This window comes from Rhodnius prolixus, unplaced genomic scaffold (genome assembly GCF_049639745.1).
Source record: "Rhodnius prolixus isolate KJV_2025 unplaced genomic scaffold, Rpr scaffold_4, whole genome shotgun sequence".
Lineage (NCBI taxonomy): Eukaryota > Metazoa > Arthropoda > Insecta > Hemiptera > Reduviidae > Rhodnius > Rhodnius prolixus.
In genome coordinates this window covers 171,009-187,064 of record NW_027411614.1, presented here as the reverse complement: position 1 = coordinate 187,064, position 16,056 = coordinate 171,009, and the positions used below count along the sequence as shown (strand labels likewise).

At 35.8% G+C, this 16,056-nt stretch overlaps 1 protein-coding gene across 4 annotated transcripts in view; it reads right to left on the bottom strand.

The window, feature by feature from the left end:
* Positions 1-16,056, bottom strand: part of Ndae1 (Na[+]-driven anion exchanger 1) — a 204,693-nt gene that overhangs the window by 145,968 nt on the left and 42,669 nt on the right. For 2 of the 4 annotated variants that reach the window (XM_074130752.1, XM_074130755.1), the window contains exon 1: positions 11,983-12,252. The exons of 1 other annotated variant lie outside the window; for it this stretch is intronic. The gene's annotated coding sequence lies outside the window, so the exon portion shown is untranslated. Of the gene's footprint in view, positions 1-11,982; positions 12,253-16,056 lie in introns of those variants that run through there. One more of the 4 variants, XM_074130758.1, reaches the window with a different exon arrangement.

Genomic DNA, 16,056 nt, shown 5'->3' with positions numbered 1-16,056 from the left:
GAACAGATCAAGGGCTGAAGACAATTTTTTTGTTTTTGTGAATTCCGGAAAACTAAGGTTTCTTTTCCGGTGGAAGTCCTTGACTTCCAAATTATTAGGGAGTAGTATTGAAAGTAGAAAAATTATTAATTCCAACATTAAAATAAATATTTAAAAAAAAAAATTATATAAAGCAATAATAACCAAAGTAAGAAGAACATAATTTGTACGCACCACATGTACGCGTATCGTAGAATTGGCCGATACCATGGAGAGTGTATGAGTCATGCACAACACATTCACTCTGCATGGTGCGCGTTTGTATACTTTTTATGAGTGTGTCAGACCGATCATGTGTGTAAGGATATCCCATATCGTATTTGTGGGGGGGGGGGGCGCCGCGTCGAAAGTAGTAGGGAGAGCGAGACAGAGAATAAGAGATGACATCAACTGCCCCACTTCGGGTGAACGAACTCTTGGAACCTTCTCCCCTCGTTGTTTTCAACTGACCTCCCATTCTATTCTAAGGTCTAAAAGAGATCGTAGACGATGTCTACTGGAAATTAGAAAGAAAGGTTGTGAGTGAATCCTTTGATTCGTCCTTTGATTGAATATGAATGAATGAAACTGAAAGGTGAATTAATTTTTTAATTAATTTTGAGAATAACAAATCTGGGTTGCTTTTAAGGACCACTTTAAGGACAACTTTTAAGGACCAGCATCTTACTAAAATTCTTAAATTGTTGACTTATGGATTTAGTAGTAGTAATAAAGTTTATTAAAATGAAAAAAACAAAATACAAGGTACAAGATTTTTTGAAACAGAACAAAAAACAAACTTTAAACGGCATGGTATCTACCGTCTGCCGGAGTTCGAAACATATACGAGGGTCGTTTGAAAAGTCCGTGCAAAGTCAGAGAGATAGCACCACAGGCGCGTATCGAGGTTATGTTTAGTTAGTAGCATCTCTTGGAAGAACACACACCAAGTTTCAGCCAGATCGGTCTATTTCTTTGTGTTTGGCATTCGTTTGAATCGAGGAAGTCGAGTGATTTTCAAAAAATGGACGAAAAAGAGTTTCGTGTGTTGATTAAACACTACTTTATGAAAGGCAAAACGCCTCAGGAGACTAAAGAGAAGCTTGATAAACATTATGGTGACTCTGCACCTTCGATTAGAACAGTTTATAAGTGGTTTCAAAATTTTCGGAGTGGCCATATGGGCACAAGTGACGCTGAACGTTCTGGACGCCCTGTTGAGGTTACTACTCCAGAAATCATTGATAAAATCCATGATATGGTGATGGATGACAGAAGAGTGGAAGGTGCGTGAGATTGCTAGTGCTGTGGGCATCTCGAATGAACCGGGTACATAATATTTTGCATCAACATTTGGACATGACAAAGCTATCCGCAAGATGGGTGCCGCGATTGCTCACGCTTGACCAAAAACGAAATCGTGTGAAGTGTTGCAAGGACGGTTTGCAGCTGTTCCAGAAGAATCCGCAGGACTTTAAGCGTCGTTTCGTCACTGTGGATGAAACATGGATACATCACTACACTCCTGAGACCAAAGAACAATCTAAACAATGGGTTACCAAGGGGAGAATCTGCGCCAAAAAAGGCGAAGACCGTTCCTTCGGCCGGAAAGATTATGGCGACTGTCTTTTGGGATTCGCAAGGAATAATCCTCATCGAATATCTGGAAAAGGGTAAAACTATTACAGGTGCATATTATTCATCGTTATTGGACCGTTTGAAACGCGAGCTGCAAGAAAAACGCCCACGATTGGCCCACAAAAAAGTCCTTTTCCATCACGACAACGCACCAGCTCACACCTCAGCAGTTGTGGTCGCAAAATTAATGGAAATAGGGTTCCAACTCGTTTCACATCCCCCCTATTCTCCAGACTTGGCTCCCTTCCCCAATATGAAGAAATGGCTGGCGGGAAAAAGATTTTATTCAAACGAGGAGGTGATTGCAGAAACGAATGGCTATTTTTCAGACTTGGATAAATCCTATTATTCGGAAGGGATCAACAGACTAGAGCAGCGTTGGACGAAGTGTATAAGCCTAAAAGGAGACTATGTTGAAAAATAAAAAAGGTTTACCCCAAAAAATTAAGTAGTTTTTATTTTTGCACGGACTTTTCAAACGACCCTCGTATTATTTACACAATTTTGGGGGAAAAAAGTTGAAATTAATAATTTTACGTAAATAAATAAAATAAAATAAAAACATTTTAAATATAGATTTGACTAAGAAAAACAGGAAAAGAGAGAAAATACATGAATTTTCCTTATACCTTCTTTTATAACTTCCTCAGCAACTATGCGGGGATATCTATGAAGACTTATGCATTTATATAACATATATAAATTTTATTACAAAAAATGTACATTACAAAAATAACAAGTTCCAATTTCATTACATTACAACCTTTATTGCATAGTTTAGGGAACGCTTAAAAATGGTATAAGAATATCATTTGCCGAAAGGAAAGGATAGCAAAGAGGATAAAGATCTCTTGGAGCTGAAGGAGAAACTTAGGAATGGGTTTTGTTTTGTGCCCTGTAGGGAATGGTGTGCAATTTCGCGGGAGAGCGCTTTAGGATGACAAATTTGGGAAAAACTGTTCTATCATGTCTGCTGGAGTATTGTGATGTTATTATTACAACAACAACAGGTCAGGCAAGAGCTTCAGGCGGGCGTAGGAGTAACAACCTTGCCAGATGTACTCCAACTTTGTAGAAGAGTTTGTTCTGTACTGTAATCTTCAAGTGTCGTGACCCGAGAAATGGGGGGAAAAGTAGTTCTTGTAGTCAGTTTTGCCGGAGTTTTCACTTTGTCCTGAACGAGGTTAAAGGTCAGTTCAAAAACTGTTCAACAGTTCAAATGGTTCCAAAGTTATAGCTGAAGTAGTTAGACCACAGGATCCTAGAATATTGTTGGGTCTAATTTGTCTGTTGAGAAAGGGTCTCGTACTTGTAGTAAAGAGTATGGCGTTAGTCTTCTCGTGGTTTGATCTTCCATTTGGGTAAAAGTATTCAGTCAGTTAGACTGTTACTAAAAGATTTTTGGGTAATATCGAGGTGAGGTCATCAATAAAAACAACTTTTTTGCTTTATACCTAACGTTTCGGTTAATTTTGACTACCTTCTTCAGGGTATTATACAAAAACTTTGTGAAGTTTAATGTTGAGCTATATCATCATAACTATAACTGTTCAACAGATGTAGCTCTATATTAAACTTCACAAACTTTTTGTATAATACCCTGAAGAAGGTAGTAAAAATTACCGAAACGTTGGTATAAAGCAAAAAAGTTGTTTTTATTGATGACTGCACCTCGATATTACCAAAAAATCATCTATCAACAACGGTAAAAAAAACAAACAAAAACCATCTGTTACTAAAGTAAGACTGTTGTAGTTTCGATTCTACATGATGTCTTCTTCAAAGCCACGTCATCAGCGAACGGGACAAGATATTTTAACAGTTTTATTTTTTTTTTTATGATTTAAGGCGCGTCAACATCTATGGTTATTGGCGCCCGGAGCTTTATCCAGTGCACTGCCGGCCTCCGGACAGTGTTCTCTCGTTACAGACAACACTGTCCATCACCGGACAGTGAGCTGTAAGAAGCTCCTAGAAAGAGAAAATCTAAGGGTTAGCAGCTGGATTCGAACCCGGGACCTCCGCGTGGGAATCGAGTACGCTAACCACATAGCTAATCCCTCCCCTAATTAACAGTTTTATGAAGATTAAAATCCTGTACGTGATGAACAGGATGATAGAAACTTTGAGGAACGCCTGCTGCTAATGGATAGAGATATCCAAATTGATCCATCTCGAAATGCCTAAAAAGAATTTGGGAATTTACTCAAAAAAATTATTTAAATAAATTCAAAGTTTAGAGAAAATTTAAAACGTATTTAAAAAAAAAAAAAGATAATCGAAGAAAATCTTAAGTAGAAAATCCATTGAACACTCAAAAAAAAAAAAGAAAAAAATACTCAATTTTCTTACACGAAAACTCAATTAATTTTAACACCACTCAATATTTCCTTCGCAATAATCTAGCGATAAAAATAATGCTCACAAAAAAAAAAGTATTAGTTTCAAACGACACCGAAACAGTTTCGATACCGATTCGTTGAAAATAATTCAATGTCAGTTAAAATAATCAGTTTTAGATAATTTTTCGTTCCCTCCTTAGTATGATAACATTTCTTACGGTTAGAATTAACCAAAAAAAATGTAAATATTTTTGTTACTTATCAACTGGTTTCAAGGAAAAATTAAAGTAATAAATAGTAACAATTATTACGATTATTAATGAATGTAGAGGTTCTTGTCTTTTATGTTCTTGTTATTAATAATAATTTTTTATTATTCATTTGATTTTTCGTTACGAGTCTATTACAGCTAATTTCCGGTGAAGAACAGTACAGTTCGTAAAAAAAGGAACATTGTTTGGAGAGCAGAAGTTTCATCCGGTTTTGAAGCTATTAAGCTGTAGCAAAGAATATTGTTCGGAGAGCAGAAGTTTCATCCGGTTTTGAAGCTATTAAGCTGTAGCAAAGAATATTGTTCGGAAAGCAGAAGTTTCATCCAGTTCTCGAAGCTATTAAGCTGTAGCAAAGAATATTGTTCGGAAAGCAGAAGTTTCATCCAGTTCTCGAAGCTATTAAGCTGTAGCAAAGAATATTGTTCGGAGAGCAGAAGTTTCATCCGGTTTTGAAGCTATTAAGCTTATTGTTCGGTGAGCAGAAGTTTCATCCGGTTTTGAAGCTATTAAGCTTATTGTTCGGTGAGCAGAAGTTTCATCCGGTTTTGAAGCTATTAAGCTGTAGCAAAGAACATTGTTTAGAGAGCAAAAGTTTCATCCGGTTTTGAAGCTATTAAGCTGTAGCAAAGAATATTGTTCGGAAAGCAGAAGTTTCATCCAGTTCTCGAAGCTATTAAGCTGTAGCAAAGAACATTGTTTAGAGAGCAAAAGTTTCATCCGGTTTTGAAGCTATTAAGCTGTAGCAAAGAATATTATTCGGAAAGCAGAAGTTTCATCCAGTTCTCGAAGCTATTAAGCTGTAGCAAAGAATATTGTTCGGAGAGCAGAAGTTTCATCCGGTTTTGAAGCTATTAAGCTTTAGCAAAGAACATTGTTTGGAGAGCAGAAGTTTCATACGGTTTCGAAGCTATTAAGCTGTAGCTAGCGGATAACCATTTTGTTGCATTCTCTTTAACCAATAGAGTTACGCCATCAAAGATTAGGAGGATTTCAATAGCGGGACGGGATCTGTACACCACGGCACCGCAGCCAAAAGTGACTTTACGCCATCGAAAATGCCGTAGAGAATTCCATTGATGGGGGTCCAAGATAAGCCTTAGGTCAGGCAGAGGCTCCAGGCGGGCGTAGAAGTAACAAAAGGCCTGATGTACTTCAACTTTGTATAGGAGGAGTTTGTTCTGACAACACAGTCATCTCGTGACCCGACGAAATGGTGGGAAAAGAAGTCTTGTAGCCAGTTTACCGGAGTTGTCCTGAACGAGGTTAGAGGTCAGTTAGTGATCCCAAAGTTAAAGCCGAAGTACTTGACGTAGTTAGGACCACAGGATTACAGAATATTTGTTGGGTTCAGGATAAGTCATTTTTTTTTGGAGGGAATCTGTGATGGCCATTCAGCGTACCTAGTAGAAATAGCTGAAAGGATTAGGTGTGCAGGGGGGGGAGAATGACGCCTTTAAATTGATGATATTATCAAGTTCGCACTGGGATCTATCATCTGGTTTGGATTACCTGAATCGTTATGATATTATATGCCAAAATACTGCAACAGTAGTTAGGAGTTAAATTCGAAATTACAGTAATAATAAGGAGCAAAGAGCTGTAAATAATTGTCCAGACTACGAAGGACGGGTAACCGACTATGGTTTTCCGTAGATAAGTATCGATACTTTTAGAGAGCTAAATTAGAAAGGGGGTGGCCACCAAGCGATGCAACGGAAAGTGGCTTAGAAGGGCGACTTTTTTGTAATTGCAATCAGAAGAAAACTGTTCTTCTTCTTCTTCTTCTTTTATAAGGTCCCGGGGGTTTTACTAGCAATCATTTTCCCCCATAATTATTCTACCAGCCTCAAAGTCGATCAAAAGTCTCTGATACTGCAATCAGACAAGATTTATTTGACCCATTTCCTTGGCCTCATTTTTGCAGTCTACTAGATACACATCATCCTAGTGGACCCAAAACTGTCTTCTGTAGACCTGACTTCGGGCCTTAGGTTTTAGATCTGCAATTAGGCAATGCCTGTAGGACTTGGCTAGCTTTAAAGGCCAAGCTCGCATGCCTGCGAGCTACATTAGTTAAGTTAATTTAACCACATTAGCCTAAAAACTTCCAAAAGCTGCGGAAGTCTCGACGAACATCCACTCTAGGAACATCCGGATTTTCCACTCACCCTCATTAGCCCACCCTTCAGTGATATGAATTAAATGCAGCACTTTCAAAATAGAAATTTATTTTTTTTAACGATCTATATTTATTTATAATGTCGTGAGAAATAGTTATAAGATGTAAGATGTAATATAGGGTAGCAGATATAAAGCAAAGGAAACATGGCTTCATCTTGATGTGGAGAACTAATTAAGCGTTCTTCAGGTAAGCGATGAAGACGATTACTAGTCTTAGTCTACCACGAGCTTTTACTTACATATTTTATCAGCTTCTTATGTTCGTCTACTTAACTGGCGTGGCTAGATACAAGGCGGGAACAAGGCTAACCTTGATACACTAATTACTTTCGTAATTACTTAAGCTTCTTATTCCAGCTTTATGTCCTTGCCTTTTCCTGCAAGCGATATCCATCAAAGCTCAGGGCAATACCACCCCCATTATTGAGAAAAATAAAAGCACATTTTCAACAAATATATGTATATAATGAAAATTAAGTTTTCCTTTTCCCACAAGAAGCTTTTCACATGAATGATTTTTTCCTATTAAATAAAAGTGTATTAAAAAGTTTTCTCTTAAATTAGAACAACAAAATTTACAATGCTAAATAATTCAGAGCACACACGAAAAATTACATCAGAAAAAGCTAAATGAAGCCATAAAGTTTAAGTATTATAATAAAGCTCTTGCAAAGCTCCCAGGAGAGAATTCACTTTAAAATAGTATAGTATACACCTAGCTCTAAATAGATCATAAATGCCCTGCAGTGTATTCAAATTAGTTACAATTGTTTCCTCTTCTATTTAATAACTTGAATAAATTATAATACATCTCTTGCGTGATATAGAAAAATTTTGTGACTAAGTATTCCCTTTTTCCAGTAGTTTTAACCAGCTCATTTCCAGATTAAAGCGTCCCTACAACTTCCATTTAGTCCTGGCCTTAATATTAGTTCTTAAAGACAGAAGTAGTTGCGTTTTGGTCAATCTGGAAGCCAATTCTCTCTATTTCTACTGATTTTTACTTCGTGTTTTCCAAATACAAGCGACCCTAGATGTTACATCTAGCCCTGGCCTTAATATTAGTTCTTAAAGACAGAAGTAGGTGCGTTTTGGTCAATCTGGAAGCCAATTCTCTCTTTTTCCACTGATTTTTACTTCGTGTTTTCCAAATTCAAGCGACCCTAGATGTTACATCTAGTCCTGGCCTTAATATTAGTTCTTAAAGACAGAAGTAGGTGCGTTTTGGTCAATCTGGAAGCCAATTCTCTCTTTTTCCACTGATTTTTACTTCGTGTTTTCCAAATACAAGCGACCCTAGATGTTACATCTAGCCCTGGCCTTAATATTAGTTCTTAAAGACAGAAGTAGGTGCGTTTTGGTCAATCTGGAAGCCAATTCTCTCTTTTTCCACTGATTTTTACTTCGTGTTTTCCAAATTCAAGCGACCCTAGATGTTACATCTAGTCCTGGCCTTAATATTAGTTCTTAAAGACTGAAGTAGTTGCGTTTTGGTCAATCTGGAAGCCAATTCTCTCTTTTTCCACTGATTTTTACTTTCTGTTTTCCAAATTCAAGCGACCCTAGATGTTACATCTAGTCCTGGCCTTAATATTAGTTCTTAAAGACAGAAGTAGGTGCGTTTTGGCCAATCTGGAAGCCAATTCTCTCTATTTCTACTGATTTTTACTTTCTATTTTCCAAATTCAAGCGACCCTAGATGTTACATCTAGTCCTGGCCTTAATATTAGTTCTTAAAGACTGAAGTAGTTGCGTTTTGGTCAATCTGGAAGCCAATTCTCTCTATTTCTACTGATTTTTACTTTCTATTTTCCAAATTCAAGCGACCCTAGATGTTACATCTAGTCCTGGCCTTAATATTAGTTCTTAAAGACTGAAGTAGTTGCGTTTTGGTCAATCTGGAAGCCAATTCTCTCTATTTCTACTGATTTTTACTTTCTATTTTCCAAATTCAAGCGACCCTAGATGTTACATCTAGTCCTGGCCTTAATATTAGTTCTTAAAGACTGAAGTAGTTGCGTTTTGGTCAATCTGGAAGCCAATTCTCTCTTTTTCCACTGATTTTTACTTTCTGTTTTCCAAATTCAAGCGACCCTAGATGTTACATCTAGTCCTGGCCTTAATATTAGCTCTTAAAGACAGAAGTAGTTGCGTTTTGGTCAATCTGGAAGCCAATTCTCTCTTTTTCCACTGATTTTTACTTTCTGTTTCCCAAATTCCAGCGACCCTAGATGTTACATCTAGACCTGGCCTTAATTTTAGTTCTTAAAGGCAGAAGTAGGTGCGTTCTGGTCCATCTGGAAGCCAATTCTTCAGGTCTGTATTTTTTTTATCTTGCTCTGACCTTGATATTTTATGACAGGGACAGATGTGGAAGTGTGCTTGTCACATTGGGAGTCAATAATGAATATAAATTCAATATAGAATTCTTCATTTCAACAACTTACAGTAGAATAGAGATATTTCTCATCTATGAAACCAGTTTGAAGTTATGTCTGTAGTGGGTTTTGTGAGTCATAATAACCACTCTCGTCCTGACCTTAGTTGAATCTGTTTCTCTTAGAATATGAATATCGTTCTTTATAAATATTCAAACACACTCCCTTTAGAACTTCATCAACAGCCCTTGAAGAACGTAATAACAGATATTTAAGCCCTACGTAGAACAACCTACTGACATGCTCTCACACAATGGGACCTTTCAAAGAAAAAATTAGGGACAATCCTTTGCACATGTTCAACCTTTTTTCTATGAACCTTAAAACTAGCAAACAATAGAAGTAAGGGATGTTCCTTAAACTTGAGGTTAACTAGAGTTAGAGCTGGGACGAAGAGAGATAGAAAATGCAAACAGGATGTAAATATGTTTGTTTTTTTTTCAAATCAGAACGATTTTAAATCTTAATTTTAATTTCAAAAAGTACGTATTTCTATTATTTAAATACGTCTCAGTTAATAAATATTTATTTTGTTGGCAATTGTTATTTTAATTTCTCTAAATTTAAAAAGAAAAAAAAGAGAGTGGTATTGTGTCAATCCCTGTGTTTGTCGGTCTGTCATATCCGGAAGTATTGATGGTCTACATCTGTTCTACAAAACAAGCCTTGCTCAAAAACCATGCATTTTTTGAGCAGCTGTTTTCAGAGTGGGTAACAGATGTATTTATGTCACCCTGTAGCATGATTTAGTATGACAACCTTCAATTCTCCTAACACCTAATTCGGTGGTTCAGCGTAAAGCACCCCAGCAAAATTAGGCTATACTTTAGATTGGTCTCCTTTGAGGAGAAAATCAAGCATACCCAGGGAGTAACCAACCTCTCTAGGTAAGCGTGCTTCAGTGATTTTGATAAGAATAAGCTTATTTTCACTTGCAGCACTGCATACTCAATAGATACCTTAAAAAAAAAAAAAAAGAAAGCTGGATCTTGCAAATGTTAAAAACTATCGATTCTGTAAGTTGATGGATGAGATTCATTAAAATTCATCAACTTTGGTAGCAGTTATCACCAGGTGTTGAAGGAGAAAATACCCTAGAATCAAACCCAGAAACAATCCAGATTCTAAGATTTCTTACATATGTTCGAATTTCGAAGAAGTTCCAAGAATTAGGTGTCATACACTGAGGCAACTAGTAAACATACTTCACTACAAATTTCTCATATTAACCATTAAATAAAATCCAAGACCTAGACCAGGGAGAATCGAACCCACTAAACCAACAATACATCTTAGCATTGCGGGTCTAGCCTATAACCGCCTAACATACTTTACTGTAAATTTCTCATATTAACCATTAAATAAAATCCAAGACCTAGACTAGCGGGAATGGAACCCACTAAACCAACAATACATCTTAGCATTGCGGGTCTAGCCTATAACCGCCAAACTATACTTTACTATAAAGTTCTCATATTAACCATTAAATAAAATACAAGACCCTAGACCAGGGGAATCGAACCCACTAAACCAACAATACATCTTAGCATTGCGGGTCTAGCCTATAACCGCTCGGCTATCGTGGCGTCTATCTGAATTTAGTGTAAAGTTCATGGAAACTTGCTATCAGTAGATTTCTTCATTTTTCTTACAGGTTACCAGACGAAAGATCTCAGTTAAAGGTTAGAGATCTCCTCTCCTCTGTTTATTTAAAGGTTTTATACTGCCCTAATTACAGAAAAGTAATTTTTTGATATTGGTCTACGGTGTAGAGAGTGTAACACAAGAAAAGAAAAGAAATTATTATTGTTCATTATTTGTGGTGACTGATTCATAGTTTCAATAGGATGGAAAAATAAACTGCCAGTTTCAGTCATGATATATGTTTATTGTGCCGGAGCTTTCGACCTAGGGACTGGGTCATCTTCAGGGCTAATTTACAATGTACTGTTTTACCCCATTAAAGGATTGGATGTGTCTTCTGTCTTGTCTGTCCATGGACTGAATCCATCACACACAAACCGATCACATTCGGTCGATGAACAGACAAGACAGAAGACACACCCAATCCTCTAATGATTAAAACAGTATATTGTAAATTAGCTCTGAAGATGAGACCTAGTCCCTAGGTAGAAAGCTCCGGCATAATCAAGTTTATAATGACTGAAACTGGCATTAATTTGTTCATCCTATGGAAAACAAATTATACCAAAGGGAATTTGAATTTGATATTTCGTTTAGAAAAGGACATTTTATGAAAACCCTGAAATTAGGTTTTTAGGTCGACAAAAACTTTATAAATTCGTATTTTCAATCGATTTTTTTTTTTTACTTGAAATTACGACTTCTTACCGGAAGTTTAAAAGATCTTATTGGCCACGGTTTTTTTTTTTTTAATAGGAAATCATTTTAGATCAATTCAATCTAAATTTAGGTAGCACCTAAACATTAAGAAATGTTTTCGTAGAAAATCTGGTAAATCGGTAGAAAAACAGGTTAACCTGAATAGTTTTACTTTTTTCCTTCTTTTTGTGTAAGGAAAAGTTGGGGGGAGTTCTTATTCATGAAATCAAAGATTTGTTTTCCACCATAAACGTGTTTGTATGTAGTTCTGTAAATCTTCTTTTTTGTTTCCTTATTTTGCATTTTGGGGAATTCCAGTCCAGGAGAAGAAGACTACTTTGAGGGAGAAGTTAATGGATATTCACAAATACTATTCTGTGTTTTATTTTTTTCTTAATAAAGCACATTTTTCTGAAGAACCTGTATTTCCCCCCCCCCCTTTTGTTAATTTTAAGAGAACACATTATTTTATTTTAAAACATCTTTGCTTCAGCGTTATTTTACTTGAAACATAACATATGTGCAGCTGTCTGTTATTTCTGTTAAAAGTGCATTTTAATGGGGGGGGGGGATCTCTTTGATGTTGCAATGTTCTATTTTATATTTATTACTCAGTTTTAGTTATCCATAACAGATAAAAACAAATGAAATGCTGTTAATTGGGCGATGTTTTTTAAACATAATTTTGTTATGTTTCTTTTTCTTATAATATCTTAAAAAAAAACATAATAAATTTTTAAAAGTACTCACTTTTAGAAGATAATGTTTTCAAAAAATTGTGTCTTGACGTGTCAATTGTTGAAGAACATATTAAAACAATCTGTTCTTTTCTTAAAAAATTAATAAAAATAAATTATTTTAATTTTATTGAAAACCAAGAAAAGAAAACCAAACACCTAAAATACTTGTTAAGAAAGACACGATTATTTTTTTTATTATCTTATTTGAAGCACACACACAATAAGTTAGAAAACGTGTACACGATGTCGGAGTGAATAGCTAAGAAACACTGAGTAGGCTCACGCACGTTTCAAACGTTAAACCATAGCCACAGGCTCCCCCCCCCCAACTTGTATCAAACAGTATTCCGACTCGACGGAGTGCCGCTACCGGCCTCTCCCCACTTTGCCGTCTATTGATCCACGCCTCCCGAATACCAGCGTGTACAACCGTCAATTCTGCTCATACTTTTTCTTTTTTCTTTTTTTTCCCCTTTTTTTAATGATTTTTTATTTATTTATTTATTAAATACCATATGCTTAGTACTATAGGAATTCGTTTTTTCAAAAAAAAAAAAATTTTAATAGATTTTTCACCTTCTTCCGGTACTGCGGTATAAACACTGACGTGTTTATACACGTAAATGCAGATAAACTTTTATTTAAAACTTTTATCCCCCTGAAAATGATTTTTCTTGAGAGTGGAGGGAGAAGTTTTCCAGAAAGTTAAGTTCTGTTTATTGACAACTTAAGTCAATTAACGTTTTTAGTACAAAATTGTAACGTTCAATTAAGTGATTTGCGCCAAGAGTAGATCATGTGGAGTAGTAAAGAAGTAGTAAAGTAAATTGCCTATTTACTTTACAGGCGTGACTTAACATCCAACTACCAATTAGGTGCCGTGGACGGAGGCGACTAGCAAACATACTTTACTGCAAATTTTTTTAATTAAACATTAAATAAAATCCAAGGCCTAGACCAAGGGAATCGAGCCCACTAACCAACAATAAATCTTAGCATTGCGGGTCTAGCCTATAACCGCCTGACATACTTTACTACAAAGTTCTCATATTAACCATTAAATAAAATCCAAGGCCTAGACCAGGGGGGGAATCGAACCCACTAAACCAACAATACATCTTAGCATTGCGGGTCTCGCCTCTTAACGGCTCGGCTACCGTGACGCCTCGTGTGGTGTATCTACTACAGATTAATTGTTCAGTCATTTTCTCCTTGATAAAAAAAAAAGAGTAAAATAAAGGAAATTAATCCAGTTTTTAAGTTAGCCATATGGTACACTGATAAATATACAATCACACACAAATTTTGTAATTTTGATTTCCCCCCCTAAAATTTGTAGAATCTCAAAAATGAATCAATGAAAATTTGATCAAGAATCCATTTGACATTGATCGCTCTTCTTTCTCCTACTTTAAGAGTAGTAAGAGGGAAAAATCCTTGAAACTTACTGATAAGATCAATCACATATTGCACACAGTTCTATAGATAACATATAGTCCCTTTACTTACCAGTAAGAAATTTAAATTTCCTTAATATATCCCCACCAGTTTAAATAAATAAAGCATTTTAAAGATCTAGTCAGTGATTGGATAAATTTTTTTAAAATTTCATTTACATACGATGATATGAAACACCTTTCCAATTTAAAATATTCTAAATACATAATTTATTGATAATAAATTGAAAAAATAGAAGATTAAGAAAGTAAATAAAACTTTTCTGTTATCTAGATGACATTAGTAACGAGTTAACAGCAAACAGCTGTAACGGAACTGTTATCGCATATTGTCTCTAACGGGCGTGGAATGTGTTTCACATTATTATGTATCATATGATATAATATATAATATTCTATATAATATTCTATCTGAAACACTACAACGACTTTTTAAGATAAATATTTTATAATTTTAAAATTTAAATATCACATTTAAATTCTGCAGCATTCTTAAGTAACTTTTATTCCAAACATTAAATAGTTCGATAATAATGGCGTGATTGAAATTATATAGTTTATAAAACTGGTTATTGCTAGAAAAACTACATTCTGTGGGAATGTGGGAACAATTTCCTGAAAGCTGTTCTAAAAAGGGGTTTTTCCGTAAAAAGTGTTATATATTTTATGTATTCAAAGTATTTGTTTTAGATTCATCTGCATTAGTTTAAGAGCAACACCGCTAACAATTTCTAGTGGTCATTTCCCGAACTTGAAAGTACATTTATTTCTTTGGAGTTGGGGAGCTAATGTAATTTCTTTAATTTAATTAAATTTTGGAGTAATATATGTATTCAAGGGAAAGGATTAGATTCAAGGCGCAAGGGATTTTCTCGTGGGAATAATGGTTCAATTGGCTGCCCTTAGATTTCCTCTTCCTAGACACCCTCGTACCCGGTGTAAAAGTAAACAAATTATCCGGTCGTCAAATAGTAAAAAGTATAGTAATTGCCTATTTTTTTTTTCAGGCGGGCTTTACGTCCAACTACCAAACTAGGTGTCGTGGACGGAGGCGACTAGCAAACATACTTTACTACAAATTTCTCTTATTAAACATTAAATAAAATCCAAGGCCTAGAGACTGGGAATCGAACCCACTAAACCAACAATACATCTTAGCATTGCGGGTCTAGCCAATAACCGCCTAAAGTACTTTACCGTAAATTCCTCATATTAACCAATACATAAAATCCAAGGTCTAGACCGGGGGAATCGAACCCACTAAACCAACAATACATCTTAGCATTGCGGGTCTAGCCGATAACCGCCTAAAGTACTTTACCGTAAATTCCTCATATTAACCAATACATAAAATCCAAGGTCTAGACTAGCGGGAATCGAAGCCACTAAACCAACAATACATCTTAGCATTGCGGGTCTAGCCGATAACCGCTCGGCTAGCGTGGCGCCCACGTCAAATAGTATTTAGTTGAAGGATTTTCACTGTTTGCTGTACGATCTCCACATTTCCTGTTACTGCTAAGTTGTAAGAGAAAGCAGAGAGAGAGAGAGAGAGAGAGAGAGAGAGAGAGAGGGAAAGAAGAACTTTAACAAACGATAAATAAATTAATAATTTAAAATAAAATTAAAAGATTATGAATTACATCGAAATAGAAATCGTGTGAATCTACATTAAAACTGTCCGGTAGGACAGTTGTATAAGGGTTGATCGTCAAAAAGTGCACGAAAAAGCGTAACGTTGAAAAACACCCAACTTTGACAATTTTTTTCTCTTTTTCTATAAAAGATAAAATTCCCAAATTTTCTTTAAATCTTACTCCAAACCCTCCTTCATAAGTGTAATTTTTTTGCAACAACCCAGATCTAATAGGTTTTGAGAAAAAAGTTGCCGAAAATGAGCAAAAACTGCAATTTCAGAAATTGTTGTTGTTCTTCTTCTTCTTCTTCTTCTTGTTGTTGTTGTTGTTGTTGTTGTTGTTGTTGTTGTTACCTTTTTTGTAAACTGCGTAGCGCCTAAACGCGTGAACCGATTTTCATGAATGAGGTGTCATTCGATTCAGAATTTTATGTAGATGTGCCTTTTGGGGGTCTCAACGCTGTACATAGAATAGGAGAGGAGTTAGCCCCCTTTATGTAAGGCCCCCTCCAAAATTATTATTACTAATTACTCTGTAAATCTTAGCCCGATTTTGATATAATTTGGTAGGATGATAGAGTTAGGGCTCCTCTACGTAACATTAAAGCGGCGATCAGCTCTTACACTTGTTAAGGGAAAGTATAGCAATCGTTTCAAATTATCGACACGTGAACCGATTGTCATGAATGAAGTGTCATTCGAATCGAAATTTTGTACAGATTTGCACTTTAAAAGTCTGAACGCTGTGCCTCATAAGGAGGGGAGTTTGCCCCACCCAAGTAAGGCCCTTTCTAAAACTATTATTACCAATATTTCTATAACGCTTAGTCCGATTTTGATAAAATTCAGCTCGAATAAGTTGTTAAAGCTCCTCTACTTGGCTGTGCAGGGCCATCAAGCTCTTGCACCTACTAAGAGGAAGTACTGCAATCGTTAAAATTATCAATGGGTGAACCTATTTACATTAATGAATTGTAAATCTTTGCCTTTT